General features: G+C 42.3%; 1 protein-coding gene across 7 annotated transcripts in view; it reads left to right on the top strand.

Moving 5' to 3' along the window:
- Positions 1–419: 419 nt before the first annotated feature.
- DAB1 (DAB adaptor protein 1) overlaps positions 420–16409 on the top strand; it is a 1026794-nt gene continuing 1010804 nt past the window's right edge. For 6 of the 7 annotated variants that reach the window (XM_053244289.1, XM_053244273.1, XM_053244275.1 and 3 more), the window contains exon 1: positions 420–753. The gene's annotated coding sequence lies outside the window, so the exon portion shown is untranslated. The remainder of the gene's footprint in view (positions 754–16409) is intronic. The other variant, XM_053244293.1, reaches the window with a different exon arrangement.

The raw sequence follows: 16409 nt of genomic DNA, 5'->3' as shown, positions 1-16409 counted from the left end.
ACTCACATGTGCAAAACCAGGCTGGGATCCCTTAGCAGAGCAAAACTGGACCTTAGCAGGTCTCTTGTTTAGCCTTTTGGCTGACATCCCTATTAGCTGGCAATGTGGAAATCACCTGTGTGCAGAATTCGTCCCGGTGCTGAATGGCTCTCACCAAGCCCTTTTGCTCTTTTTCCAGGCACAAAGATTTCTTTTTTAAGGAGGCAGACCTAATGAACAGGGCGAGCCTAACCTCCAGGTGATAACGTGTTTGTTTTGCTGCTCCTGCTGAGACACAAATAGCCTGCTGATGAGATGGAGACTGCAGGAATGATTAAGAATGTTCAGATGCAGAAATGCAACTGCTCAGTGAAAGCTCAGGGGTAGTAGGCAATGAAATGCTGTAGGATGCTCCCCTATTAGGAGGAATGTGGTAGTGATGTATAAGGTATGAACGATGTGGCCTGCAGAGTACCAGAAGCACTGCCTTTGCTGCTGCTGTTGCTTCTGCTGCTGAGAAGGAGATGCTCTCACTGAACTGAAACTGCTGAGGATTTTCTCACTAGGATAACCGTTTCCAAAGTGCTTCTGTCTGAGGATCTACTGATTCTACTGCTTACAGACTGACTGAGACAGACAGAGACAGGGGTTACCCCAGAAGAAAATAAAGAACTGTCCATATTGTTTTAGGAACAAAAGAAAGGGGGGAAAGCATTTCCCCCCTGCAACAAGAGGATGAGTAGGGGGCTGATGAGGAAACAACCGTGTCTGAAGGTAGGGAAAGGTATTTCCTCTGTATGGAGAAGGGACTGGAAGGGGGGTGGGAGATGATGTTTGTTCTGTGGTGGTTGCTGTAATTAAATTTTGTGCTAATCTTTGGGATCCCCACTTCAAGGTTGCACCCCGTTTTTAAAATTTTGCATCTTATGTTCTTGGCAAGATCTCTTTCTAGTCAGCTATTTGGAAATAATTGGGGTTCCTCTCCTGCTAGTGATGGGATTTTTAAAAAATCCAAAATGCCTTGAACAGCAAGGCTTTGCAAAATTCCCCGTAGCATCTCCTCTGGTGTGTGAGTGCCGTTTCCAATTGTGTGCAGGATTCCTATTAACTTTTCCATTTTTGCAGAGGTGATGATGAGAGGATGCAGTGGAAATACATCGGTAGTCTTCAATTTGAGTAGAAGTTTTTGCCTTTTCACTCTCAGCACTACCAAATCCGGCTGCTGTCAGCCTGGCTGCATATGTGACTGGCGTGTAAGTTCTACGCCAAGGCAGAGATTCCAGGGAAGGGACTGGTGTCTGACGGCATGGCATTGATCCTCTGCCTTTGCCACAAGGGCTAAAAAAGAAGGAAAGGAACGTTTGATTATGTAAATGTGGGAATGGGGAGATTCCGTGTATGTCTGGCAGGATCTTTTCCCCATTCAAGCTTGGAAGTGTTTAACTCCTGCATAGCTGATGGAAAGCAACTTACTTAAAATTCCGGTCACCCTTCTGAAAATGATACGAATAAATGCATGGGGTTAGTGACTTCCTGGTTTTACATTGTTGGATCCCCACCCCACCCCACCCCCAATTATGCCTGCTTACATATGCAAATGCCAAAAGGTATTTCTGATCAGTTTTATCATTTGTACCTAAATAAATGTTTTGCTGCCCTCCACTCTGCTTCTTGATGTCTCTCCAAAATGCAGATGATTAATCAATTAGGCTAGTGGCCAATTAGGCATAACCTTGCAGGAAAATAATTAGGCATGGATATGTGGGGATTTGACTAGCCAAGTAGTACAGTATACACCCAGATATTAAAGCTCTTCCTTAATATATGCATTGTATTCTTTGGCTTTTCTGAACAAACATCAAAGTGCAGCAACTACAGCTACACTTCAAAGGATACAGCTCTTCACTGGGAGCAGTAAAACATATTTTATCAGTACTTTTTGAAGCAACAAAGAGGACAGGGGGCCCAAAAACTGTTTCCTTGTCTGTCACTAAACATTTTGATCTTTTAAATCTTCTTATAATTCTTTTGCTTGCTCTGTTTACTTGGTTCATATGAATGTGTGATCATATGGATTTTTGAAATACTGCAGCACCCTTGGAAAGGAGGTTACAGTGCTACGTCTGCTGTGGAGAGTCATTTTGACTGATCTTGTTAAATAAAAGCGTTATTAAATGATGGCACAGAGAATACTGGCTCCTAAGTTGTGCTTCAGAGCAAAATTTCTCTTTATTACTACAGAGATTCTGGCACTGCAGTATTACAATACAGCCATATTAAAAAGGTCCTTGGAGCAAATAACCCTCTGACTCTTCATCTTCAATAGACTTAAGTAATTCTCTAGAAAATAATAACATTGGATTTAAACAATCTAGGCTGAATTGTTTTCATTTTAAGCTTCTTGCAGATCTTTAGACCAGAGTAAATGCCCACACAGTACAGAAATACTTTAATTCCTATATGTAATTCTGGCAACAGGTCGTTCAGGGTTTTTTTTAATATTATAGATTGGCCATTGAGTTCTTGCTTATATATCTTTATCTCAGTGAAGGTGTCGCTTCTGTATTTGTTTGGTAAGAATAGTGGGTGCATACTAATACTTTTAGCTGAACTGTTTACTATCATCTTCTTCAATTATGTAAAAAGGGCTAAATAACAATAACTCAAAAAGGGAAAGTCAGGATGAAAGGAAAGAAATATTCCTGAGGGATTACTGAGCTGGCAATTTCTCCAATATTAAGGCTTGTTCTGAAATATCCTCTTATTTTAAAATTGTACATGATTGCATTGAGACATCAAATTCAATTTCAGTGAGTGAGGAGGCAGGAAATATATATGACAGTTGTCTGACACCAAACCCACGTTTCATTCTTGAGAGGTAAAGGAACAGATTCAAAATGCAAAGCTTTTCTATTCACATGTCAGCCCCTTAACCCCTTGATGGTTTGATGCTTAAGCTTAGTTCTCAAACTCTAAACCTTTAACCATATACACCAGGAGATTCTCATGGATGGCAGATATGGAGGGAGTGGGTGTTTGTAGTTTTGAATTCTAGTTTTCAAAACATGAGAAAGAACTATTCCAGTATTTTCCAAACCCATTATTTCATTCCCCCCTTGTTTTTAATGAAACATATGACTTAAATCAGAAGGAGCGGTGGGGAGGGGGGAATCTATCTTGCAATTACCAATAAGCAGATATTTCATGTTGCTTCCTTTATGAAGCAGAGTTTTTGGCATGATCACCCAATGAAGCTATTCTGATGATCACTGAAAACCAGGCTAGGGAAGCCCAGCCTGGTTTTCAGTGATCGTCGGAACCACTGGGCTTGCAGGTGAGCCCAGTGGTTCCACGGTGGTTAGCCCACCTGACAAGTCCTCCTCTTAAATGAGGTTAATGGAGCGAGCATTCCGTTAACCTTGTTTTTCTGCTCATATGTCAAACACGGCTGCTTGCAGTGGAGAGGGGAGCACTTGCACGGTGCCTTCCTGGGGTTGAGGGGGCTGGGGTGCCACGCGATGGTGCTCCCCTTCCCCCAATCCCCGGAGCTCTCGACGGAGCTGCGGCAGGGCACAAGAGCACACGACTGGAGCAGCCACTCGTCTGGGTGGCCGATCCAGCCGCCCAGCAACGAGCAACTGCTCGTGTGCGGGGAGAGTGGGCTAAGCCCACTCTCTCCATATGAACCTTCCCGGCACATCACACTAATTGTGTGAAGTGTCTCAATGTTTGTGGCACGCCCTCGTCTACATTAATCCACTGGGAACCCTTTCTCATGAGCAGTGAGAAAGAGCAAAAGGGCTAGCGGGGAGGGAGCCTTAAAAAGCTTACCTCCCCACAGATGATCAGGTTCCTTTCTTTAATAGCAATAGCAATAGCACTTACATTTATATACCGCTCTATAGCCGGAGCTCTCTAAGCGGTTTACAATGATGTAGCATATTGCCCCCAACATTCTGGGTACTCATTTTACCGACCTCGGAAGGATGGAAGGCTGAGTCAACCTTGAGCCCCTGGTCAGGATCGAACTTGTAACCTTCTGGTTACAGGGCGGCAGTTTTACCACTGCGCCACCAGGGGCTCTTTAAGCGGGTGGAACACCTGCCCAGACAATTACCGACTGCTGCTGGTAACTGCTAGTAACTCCAATGGGGCGCCAGACATATTGCCCCACCCCCGGAAGCTCTTATAATGCACTGCACAAGTGTGCCATACATTATGGGGATCCCTCCCTCCTCTCCCTAACATCGTTTTGGGGTGGCTCTGTAGGTGGGTTTGCTGCCACAGTGTTACCGGGATTGGGTCCGATCCTGGTGGTACACATACACGAAGAAATTCAGGATGGGCTTCCTTAGCCCAGTATTGCATGTTCATGTGCATAACTTCCTGGTTTACTTTCTGCTAGAGATTGGTCAGTGGCAATGGTTTTGGGTCATCTAAGATGTGACAACTAGTGAGGAATAGACATATTCCTCCCCCCGGCCACACAAACCAGAGTATGGTGAAATGATTTTGCTTTTAGGAAGGTGTAAGTGAGGCCCACTATAGCTCTAATTATACAATGAGGTCATCCACAAAATCCAAAACTGTGTTCTACCTGAGTTTAGTAGCTGTGTGTGCTCCCTATTTTTGGTTGTGTGGAAGCAAGGGAAGAGAAAAACCTGGGTAGCTTTTCTTCCTACCTTACTGCCACACAATCACTTCTACCTAGGTTTTCCTCTTGCCTTGCTTCCACACAACCGAAAACTGGGAGCACACACAGCTTCCAAACACAGGTAAAACACAGTTTTTGAGGTCATTCACATAATTAAAAAACTGTGTTCTACCTGGGTTTGGGAGCTGTATGTGCTCCTACTTTGGTTTTCCAGGAATTTTCAGGATCAAATACAGGAGAATATTGATATTCATGGGGGTTCTGTCCCGGCTGCAACCATGGATATGGAAACCGTGAATATCAAGTCATTGGGGGCTATGGGATTGCAGGCTTAGGTTCCCAGTTGTCGGGAAAATCATTGAAAATGACTAAAAATCAGCCAAAGGGGGTGGGGATGCAGGGGGAAGCTCCTTACCATACTTTGATGGTCCCTTGAGTTCTGCTGTGCCCCCAAAATCACCCCCAAATCATCGGTTTTTAATTATTGGGGGGAAACAGAGACATTTTGAAGCTCCAAAACACAAAACAGTGGCTGGAAATGACATCTGCAGTCATTTCTGGCCGCCCCAACCCCTAATATGCAAGGTTGGAGTGCCCCCCCCCCTTTCTCACATATGCCGAGGTCGGGTGTCTTTACCCAGTGGTGGATATGTGAATCCGTGGATATCGAGGTTGCACTGTACTCATCAAATGGCAGCTTTTACCAAACTTAGGAAGAATTGAAGCTTTTGGCAACCAAGTGAGGAAAACATCAAGAAAATTGAACAGTTTTATCATATGAAATGAATGAGGTTTTCCTGTACCGTTAAACATATGGCAGATAAACCATTGTATGGTTAGTAGATGGTCTGAACACTCTGGTTAGTAGATGGTGTGATGAATCTATACACACACCGGTCTTTATGTATAGTCTCAGTATGTGCAACTGGGGATCTTCCCTTTTTCAGGGTTTCCAGTCATATGGAGACTGGCCACACTTATAGACTTCATAAGCATTTAGGCTTTTTCAAATCTTTGGTTGAGTACATGGAGATTGAATGTGAGGCCGGCAGGTGTGACTCTGCACCACTACCATCCATGATGTGTTCATCTGAAGGTGCAGGGCTGGCTTCAGGTTCCAGGGGGTTCTTGAGAAGCTGCCTTCCATGAGCCCCTCATATGTGGGTCCCAAAAGGTATTCTCCATGACCATCAAGACTACTGGCACAAAGAGTTCCACAGTGGGCCCTTGGCAGCTGCCCAACAAGTATGACTTCTGATGCTGGCCCGTGAAAGGCTCTAGTTGCAGCCATACCTATGGCTGACAGAAGAATCAGGGTATTGAATTGTAGAGTTAGAGGAACCATGAGCAAGGACCTAAGCCATATGCTTTTAGAGGGACAACTATGTTAGCCTGTTGGAGAAAAAACAACCATAAGTCTAGTGGCCTCTTGAGGACTAACACAATTATTGAGGCATAAGTTTTTGTAGACCTCATACTTTGGTAAAGCGTACTCAGAGGCATATCTAGGGAAAATAGTGCCTAGGGCAATCACTGAAATTGCGCCCCCTGTCAAAACATCCGACACCCATCTTTCAGATAACTTTACCATAATATCAGCTGAAAAATACAAGTCAAGCTCGTTAATCTTTTAATATTTCAAAAACTATTTTAGTAGTGGACTTAGCCAGACCAAAAAGTGCTGGAAAACTACAAATTTCAGTATGCTGGGGCTCATGAAATACCCAAATACTATGTGGAGGTGTACTTGGAAAATTAATGTCTAATTCTCTACTATGCATTGTAGCATCACTATTACATAAGTTTTAAAAATAAATGGAGAATTTGACTTTTCCCAGATACTCTGAAAATAATTAAAGGATATGCAGAGTAAACTGTGTCACTGCTTGGAATATATTCTAGTCTTTCAGAAAGACAGTTAAAATGAGAGCAAGAGAGCAAGAAACTCCCAGTGGGCCTTAATACTAAGGATTTCACACTGATTCAAAGACAAACTCACCATTAATAGCCATATTAGCAAGACATCACATTTAACTCACTTATCACAAGAAGCAAAGTAAGAGCAAATGAATACAATCCTAGCTCATAAGCTTCAGCTCATTATTCACAAGCCCTGATTCTCTGTACATAGTGCCAAACTGAATATATGTACAGTGACTTATATTATATTAAATTTTAAAAAATACCTGTAACCCTTTCGGGGGCTTCCTAAAGGCTGTGGGGTGGGTCTACAAAGGTTCCCCCTCCCCTCACTGGCCTATAGGGCTTTGCAGGGACCATTTGAGCATGTGCGGTGGCAATTTATATATATTGAGGCCCTTTGAGCAGAGGCCCTTTGAGCATGCACAGTAGCCATTTTGTTTTCGGTGGCCATTTTTAAATTTTTTTTAAAAAAATTTTTTTTAAACTGCCTTCAAGTGGCACCCAGGGCACGTGCCCTGCCTGCCTTACCATAGATACGCCCCTGAGCATACTTCATCATGTGCATGAAATGGTGGGCTCATGGGTGGGCTCACTCTTGGATCTGACTTTGCTGACTCACTGGCAAGATGTTTTCCACAGTGTCCTTGTCATTTTTATGCAGCAAAGACAATGGCGGGGGGTGGTGGGGAAGGCAGTGGTCAATGAGGGCAGGGGCCCATCTTTACTTCTTGTCCTAGGGCCCACTCCATGCCTTGATATGCCCATACTATGCCCATGCCAAGTATATATACCATGAGTACGGGGGGGGGAGAAACTAGTAGTTTTAGGTAGAACTAATAGTGTCAACTTTCCACTTCTTTTTAACATTATGACTTTTACCTAGACCCCCTTCAGTGTGCTGTGAATTTGGTTTGTATCTGAGTGTTAGTGCATGGATTACAAGGCGGAGTTGTCTGTACTTTGTGTGACTGCCATTTTGACTCAACATGGTGGATTGGCAAAAAAAAAAAAAAAAAGCTCCTACTGGAGTCCCTTGGAACCCCTTCCCTGTGCTGTGTATTTGGTTTGTATCCAACTGTCAGCACAAGAGTTACAAAGGGCTGTTGCCTAAACTTTGAGCGACCACCATCTTGAAACAAAAAATACCCCTATGATTCCCTCCTATATGCTGTAAATTTCGTTTGTATTAGACTATATAAGCAGAAATAAAGCAGAAGTAAGCAGACATACATGGATACACACACAGGAATGGTAATCTCATAAGCCATCTTCCTCTGGAAAGTAGGTTAAAATGTGATGTTTTTTAAAACAGAAGTAAGCCAAAAGGTCAAGCAATACAAGGAATAGCTGTAGGTGTAAAGCAGTAATATGCAGAGAATATATGAATAAAGGAAAAAAACAAACAGTAAATGAATAAGATCCACTCTCGGCTAGGAACCACTGGTAATGAATAGACATAGTAAGATCTTGTGCTTTTGAGTTTGCTACTCATGTTCCACAGTGGTGAATTGCATTTCGACAAGCAGCCCTTCACTCTCAGCTTCCACAGCCTGAAGGCTAGGGGTAGCTTAGAACATGGGTAGCAAAGTCATAGCATGATATCTTTTTCTTCCCTTTATGAAGGGAAATGAAGTGAAATTAATTTGATGGATGTTGAAGGGAATTGCAGGAAAAGATAATGTAATTATCCATGCGACTGTGTATTGGCTGGATTGGATATAGGTTAGAATCTTTGGTTAGTGTTTTTTACTCCTGGAGGAAATTGTCAGGGGATCAGTATGGGGAACTAATGGTCAGGACCAGGATTAGCATTTTATGCAAGAGACCGAATTAAGGATTGAATCACTTGCTTTGCTTTCTCCCAGGGTGGATTGCTTTGATCAGTGTGCATTTCACCCTAAGGGTCTGTGACTCTCTCAACACAATCATGGCATGCATCACTGTGTGTTCAGGGCTTTTCTCATCCCTTCCTTCTTAACTAAAAGGAAATCCAACCACTTACTGTTTTACATATTTTCTATTTAATTTCCTTCTCCCTTTTTCTTAATTTCTTCATGGCAAATGCTGTTGGCAAGTGTAAAGTGATGCACATTGGGATGAAAACCCCCAACTTCAAGTATATGCTGATAGGATCTGAGCTGTCGGTGACTGACCAGGAGAGGGATCTTAGGGTCATGGTGGACAGCTCGTTGAAAGTGTTGACCCAACGTGCAGCAGCTGTGAAAAAGGCCAATTCCATGCTAGGGATCATTAGGAAGGGGATTGAAAATAAAACTGCTAATATTATAATGCCCTTATACAAAACTATGGTGCGGTCACACCTGGAGAACTGCGTACAATCCCGGTCACCACATCTAAAAAAGGACATTGTAGAACTGGAAAAGTTGCGGAAGAGGGTAACCAAGATGATCAGGGGCCTAGAGCACCTTTCTTATGAGGCAAGGCTACAAAACCTGGAGCTATTTGTTAAGAAAAAAGACGACTGCAGAGAGACATGATAGAGATCTATAAAATCATGCATGGTGTGGAGAAAGTGGATAGAGAGAAATTCTTCTCCCCCTCACAAAACATTAGAACCAGGGGTCATCCCATGAAACTGATTGCCGGGAAATTTAGGACCAACAAACGGAAGGACTTTTTCACACAACACATAATCAACTTGTGGAATTCTCTGCCACGAGATGTGGTGACAGCCAACAACCTGGATGGCTTTAAGAGGGGTTTGGATAACTTCATGGAGGAGAGGTCTATCAACGGCTACTAGTTGGAGGGCTATAGGCCACCTCCAGCCTCAAAGGCAGGATGCCTGAGTACCAGTTGCAGGGGAGTGAACAGCAGGAGGGAGGGCATGCCCTCAACGCCTGCTGTAGGCTTCCAGCGGCATCTGGTGGGCTACTGTGTGAAACAGGATGCTGGACTAGATGGACCTTGGGCCTGATCCAGCAGGGCTGTTCTTATGTTCATATGACTGCATAGAGGACTCTTTTTAAATGTCTCTTTTTGACCATTTACAGTGGTACTTGGTGCACCAAACCACTGTATGTTGTTGGATACAGATGATCTGCTAAGCATCTGATTGCAGGATGTCCAGACACTGTGACAGGAAGTCCTGCAATGATGCCAAGGTGGGTAGAGCTCCCAGTCTGTCCCTGCCCTGGTTGTACGATAAGCTGGTTCACTGTATGAACTGGATTAGATATGGGGTGTGAGAGGAAATCAAAGGCAATTTTTAAAATATTTTAATTGGTTTTAAATGGTTTTAATCATTTTTTGAATTGTTTTGATATTGTTTTTAGCATTGTGTTTGAATTGTGGGTTTTATGTCTTTTAAAAAAGTTGGTGTACACCACCCAAAGCCTCTGGATGGGGCGGTTTATAAATGTAATAAATAAATAATAATAAATAATTTAAGCATCATAGAACACATGACAACATCCATTGTTTATCATCATAGTCCAACAGAGTCCAAGCTTTGATTGGAGAAATAATCACATTCTACCTGACCTCTCCTAATCTAATGCAGTTGGCATCTCCACCAGCTGGTCTGCAGTTAGCACATGTGTGGTAATCTGAGCTACCTGAATAGAAGTTATTATTTATTGCTCCACAGCAAGCTGCATGGATCATGAATGAAAACCGAGCATTACCAAAAAAATCTATGATGATTCAGAGGGGATTCTAGATTAAACATGTAATGTTGCATAATCTATGTGAATACACGGTGGTTCTATGGCATACTCTCACGGAAACAATAACCAGAGCCCTCAAAGATGAATTGTGACATCTGTATTATATTTTATTTTTATTTTTTACTGACTTATATACACATATGTATGTCACGCAGGACTATCTTGATGAGGAAAGATGCTTCACATATCAAAAAGTGCTGTGTTTAAGAATGAAATATGATTTATGCATCGTTTTACATGACACAAATCCTTCCCCTGCTGCTTGTTTGATGACCAGTGTTAATGTTTCTCTCACCGCTATGAGAGACTGTTTGATCTCAGTAAATAGTTATGCTTGCTGTGTGCTATTCGTTTGTCTGCATCTGATCTTATATCCTCATTAGACAGTTGCAGAATGGCACACCAGAATTTATGTGCTACTTAAAAACAGTCAGTGTGATGAGGGAAGAAAATATTCTCTTTAATCTATAGAATAAACTGTTAAAGCCAGGCTTGTCACAGAATCTGCTAACAGTACCTACATTTTAGTGTGTGAAGGATGATATTGATAGGGCTAACACCCTAATCCTGAGCACATTTACTTGGAAATGTCCATTGATTTCACAGTAACCAAGTGACTACACTTGGGGATAATAGTGTTGCACCCACAGAGGGATCATTGGTCTCTTAAGAATAATTGTTAGTATCTGATGGTGATAAATTTGGTTTCAGGCTGATACATATTTCATCTTGTGACATGAACTATTTGAAGATTCACAAGGCCATTGAAGGCCATTGAACCATCAAAGAAATCATTGGAACAACCCACCGAGAAATTCTCCTGCACAAGCCCTATTTAAATGGTGTTTAATGATGCTGCTCTGTCTTGAAGTGGGAAGGGGCTTGGAGAGTGAATTCATTTTTAAGTTCATTTTTAATTGGGTCCAAACTCCTCTGAAGTCTGGATCCAGTTTGAAAGGTGTTTTATTTTGTAAAATATAAAATACTCTCTCCCCATTGCCCCCTCTTTCCCAGAATTACTTTGGCAAGGAGGATAGTGTCCAGGTGACCATGCAGTAGTGTAGGACTCAAACTTGAGGCTTTGACGCTTATGCCAGTATGCAAGTGAAACATGGGAAATGCCATTTCCAATGCTTCTCAGTCTCAGAGGATGCTGCTGTTGCCTGTTTTAGTACCGGAATATAGGCCTTCATCTTGATAACAAGGGTTGTTGCAAACCTTTCCCACTGCCATTCCTCCTCATCAAGCTACGTTTAAGAAAGGAGGAGGTAGGGAGGGCTGGTGGTGTGGCTTGATCATGGGGACACAACAGCCAAATTCAGTCTGGGCTTGTGCTTAAATAAATTTATTTGATCCCAGCTGAAATCAGGCTCAATGTAATTCTCTGATTCTGGGCCCATTTCAAATCTGTTTGGATAGAACTCACACATCACTAATTACAATAAATGCTTACAAAGGATGGTAACTAGGGGTGTGCACGAAAGGGATTTTGTGTTTCATTTCGAGCTCAAAACAAACCGCAGATGGCGGTTTCATTTCATAGAAACAGCGGCAGAGCTGGCTCTTTTGACAAAACAGACTCAAAATGTTTTGAATGTTTTGAGTGTTTCTGGCATAGGGAGCAATGCAGAAACACTCCATTGTTCCCCATGGGTATCTACTAGGAACACCAAAATGGTTTGGGTGGTAGGGCATAATGGTTACTACCTACCACCCAACTCACAAAAAGCTGGCAATTTTAAACAAAAGTTTAACCTTTCCCCCCAACCCCCATAGGATCCTATGGGGAAAGCTTAAATGTTTGTTAAAAATCACCCACTTGCCCATTTCTTTTGTGGGTTGAGTGGTAGGCATCACCCATCATGCCGTACCATCCAACCCACTTTGGTGACCCTAGCAGCTACCCATAGGGAACAGAGGGGTGTTTTGAGTTCCTTATTGTTTCCTATGGCCAGAACAAGCAGAGTGCACAATTTTGCAACCCTGCCTGAACACTGCAGAAGCACACCGTAAAAGGGAATCTGTCCCTCCCAACACATAACACATATTTCAAAGAGAGTCCAAAAATAGCCAAAAAGGAATCACTGACCCAAATCTACTGCTAGCCATAGTGCCGCCCTGTGCTACAGTAACATTGGCACAAGTTGCTCTCTCACAAACAATTATGACTTGTACAGAGTACACTTGTACAACTGCATGGGCATGCAGTTGCAATGTGCATGGATTATGCTATATGTCAGCTATATATTTTAAGTGGTGTAAGTTGTGTATGTGTGTACATGCACACGCATCTTCACCATAGGAGAGCTGGTCTTGTGGTAGCAAGCATGACTTGTCCCTTTAGCTAAGCAGGGTCTGCCCTGGTTGGATATGAATGGGAGATTTCATGTGTGAGCACTATAAGATATTCCCCTCAGGGGATGGAGCTGCTCTGGGAAGAGCAGAAGGTTTCAAGTTCTCTTCCTGGCTTCTTCAAGTTACGGCTGAGGGATATTCCTGCCTGCAACCTTGGAGCAGCCACTGCCAGTCTGTGAAGACAATACTGAGCTAGCTAGACCAATGTTCTGACTTAGTATATGGCAGCTTCCTATGTTCCTAAGCTATATATAGGTTCATATACAAACTAAAATCCATAGGCTCTGTTATTGGCAGTAGACCTTGCTGAGTGTGTAAGGGCAAGAGATGAAATTTAAAAAGGTCTTGTTGCAGAGTCAAGGTGCAGCAACTAATGTGGAAAGTACCATATTTACCTGAATTGGATGACTCTGGATTTAAGAGGACCCCCTTAAAAAGTGGATGTTAAATACAGATTGTACCTGCATTTACTCTAAAGGAACAGGACTCTGAATTTAAGACGAACTCCTGATTTCTAGTCTTGGATTCAGGTAAATACAGTAGTGCAGGCTTCCCCAACCTGCAGCCCTCCACATGTTGCCGAACTACAATTCCCATCACCCCCAGCTACAACTTATTGTCACTGGGATGATGGGAATTGTAGTTCAGCAACATCTGGAGGGCCGCAAGTTATGGAAGCCTGCACAAGTGGTTAAGGCCAAGACAATGTGGCAGGTACATATACCAGGGATTAATCGCTGAGTGGTTGGGCATCATCTCACAATGACTTGGAATATTGTGTGGAAAAGAAATCTGCAAAGCAATGAAGAGATCATGAAACTTAAAAAAGAAAACCAAATATATTCTAGTTTTAACTGGAGACTGCACAGCAGTTTAGCCTGCTTATTGAGTGTTCTGTATTGGTTTTAAGGCAGATTCTTTGTGTTTTGGGCACTCCAGACATTGCCCACCTTTACATATTAGATAAAATGAAAGTGTGTGTGTGTGTGGGGGGGCTGCTAATTGTGCTATCTTGAATGTGGGCTGCTATATCATTCTTATTTTCAAGTACAAAACAAGCAAAAAGCCAGCAAACTGTCTTTAGTGCATTTGTCTTGTTCTATTGCATTTATATTGAAATTGGTTTGTAGCATGAATGTCACCTTTATAAGGAAAGAGTAAAGGTAGAGTACACTTCAACTGGTTGCAGTAAAACAAGAATTTACTACTAATGTGTTTGTTCCAGACTGAAGCATTTTTAATGTTGTATCAAGTACAAGCATAAACTTTAAAATATATTAAGTCATTACAGTCGTTACAAAAGGGAACATGGAATAGCGGTCTGCATTTGCAATTGGATTAACACATAACAAGGCTAGTAAAGGAAGAATAAACACATCCTTAGCACTTTCATTTTAAAGTCCAGCCGCCTGAGTTGCTGCAAAACATCAATTTGATAACAGTAGTTTAAAATGATGAAGTTAGGTTATTTCCCATGAGAGATCCTTTCCACCCATGTCTAATAATGCACATATGTGCACACAAATTCAATATAATAGCCTGCTTACATGTCAGTGTGACATCTCAGTGTGACTGCTCATCACCCCAGCAATGTAAACTGATTAGTCAACTAATATGTCTCCTCATTAATGGGGTTCAAATGGCAGGTCTCTTTCTGAGGGCATTTAGGACAATAGATAATTAGTCATTCCTTTCTGTGCCCTACCTGGCCATATTGTGTTCCTTGACTGCCGCCATTTTAATGATGTTGCTGGTATCTTAAATGATTTGTTATTGCTTCTTTTTTGTATTATTGTAAAGCTGTCCTGTGAGCCCTGAAGGCGGAAAAGGTGGGGCGTACATATACGTAATTTAAAAATCCATATTAATTTTGCAAACAACTTCTAATCCACAGCAAGTATTAACTTTAGAGAAAACATTTAAAGTATAGTTTCTGGAACAAGTAGGAACATGGACAGGCACTAGAACAAATTTTGAACTGATTCACACAGGACTATTGTAGTTTTTAATCTGAGTTTCTTATCTCATATTTCTCATGACCTTACACCGCTGCTAGGGAGGTCTGTGGGGAAGGCAGTGCGGATCATGTGGGCACATGGCTTGTGGGCCAAAGACACAATGATTGATCGTCTGGGGGGGAATAGGTTGAACTCTGCCTTCCCTTCCCCACCTGGTATTGGTTTGTGTGAACGACCTTTCAATGTTCTTGTTCAAGCCTGACGATCCTCCAGTGTTACATCACATAAAACTCAATGCTTCTATGTGTATTCTGAAATAAGTGTGTAGAATTTATGAACCTCCTTTTTCTTGCTCATGCAAGAGTTCTTATCTTTCTATCATCTACTTCATAAATGATATATTTATAAATGCTTGGTATCCTTTTTTTTCCTCTTGGACCATTCTGTACAATTTATCTATCTCTTGGCTCCAGACTTGCTTTGCTTACTTTCAGTTTTTGTTTAATTTACTCCCAGATGGCAACTGAATGACTTTATCAAAATCTTATATCTGTGCAGCTTTACATGTAGAGCTGGCTTTCAAAAAAGCTCCTGTAGAAAGCAGTATTGTTGCTCTTATCCTTAAAGCATACTTAAATCTAGTCATTATCATTACTGGAGGTATGTACCCAACAATCACATTCATGCATACTCAGAGAAGATAGACCAAATCAGAAGGATTTGGAAATACAAGCCATGAATGAAAATTGCCATTAACAGCTGGATGTTAACAAAAATAATGCCAAACAAACGTTACAGGAAGCTTACTCAGTGGAATATCTGAAGCAGTAAGCTCATTAGCCATAGCAGTAGTCACAGGATGTACTTCCCCCCACTGCAGAACTGAATTGGAGGTTGTGATTAACCTGACTCATACTGACCATTATGCTAAGATAGGGCTTGCTTGACGTTGCAAGTTCCCATTTTAAAAGAGCAAAACTCAATTTTGCCAGTTGGAAAGGCAGTGGTACTTGCCTTAAGACTTTTGTGGATGTCTTCTCTCTCTCCACAACAGGATTCTGCTTCACATCCCCCCTGGCTAATTTAATGCAGGTGGTTCATCCTTAAATGTTCTCAGGGAAATTTTCTAAATCCTGATTAGAATTATAGGGAATGTCAAGTAGCAAATTTATCTGTTTATTAATTTGAATCATGGTTACCACGAGTTCTTCCCATGCAAGAACTACATCTCCTGTGCTCCCCATGCAAACCTGTCAGTGTGCCTTCCAGGGCATTGCTGAGGCAGAATGGGGCTCTGCTTCCTGTAAAGGAGCCCCCTACACCAGGAACACACAGTAGTGCATGGAGACAGCTGCTCTGGGAATGACCGTTTCTGCATGGTTCCAAAGTGTGGTGCACATCATCCATCTCTGGATGTTCTGAAGCACAGCCCTAGTGATTAGCAGTGTTTTATGGGACTTGGGGATTTTAACGAGGTAATTGCATATGAGTACAAGTCTAAAAGTTAAAAAAAAAGGTTAAAGTAAAAAACAACAACACTAAACACATATGCTTGACTTGAGGTCTCCCACACCACTGCTGATTACTGAAGGATGTGCAGAGCATATGTCTGCTGGCTGGCGTGGGGGGATGGGTTGGATGGGTGCGGTGGGTGGGGCTGAGACTAGGCTCAGTCTTGGATACTGGGGACTGAGGGAATGTGGGAGAGTTTCTGCAGCCTTGGATATGGGGGAGTTAAATCATCCTTTACCACCGCCTCCTCCTCCGCCTCCTCTGTTTCCTTTCTCAGAGGAGAGAAAAGAAACAACCTTCCTTATCAGCTGATTCTCTCCCTCCCTCCAGGGTCACAAG

This window comes from Hemicordylus capensis, chromosome 4 (genome assembly GCF_027244095.1).
Source record: "Hemicordylus capensis ecotype Gifberg chromosome 4, rHemCap1.1.pri, whole genome shotgun sequence".
NCBI lineage: Eukaryota > Metazoa > Chordata > Lepidosauria > Squamata > Cordylidae > Hemicordylus > Hemicordylus capensis.
Note: the sequence above shows the minus strand (reverse complement) of the source record. Positions and strands in the feature narration are given on the sequence as shown.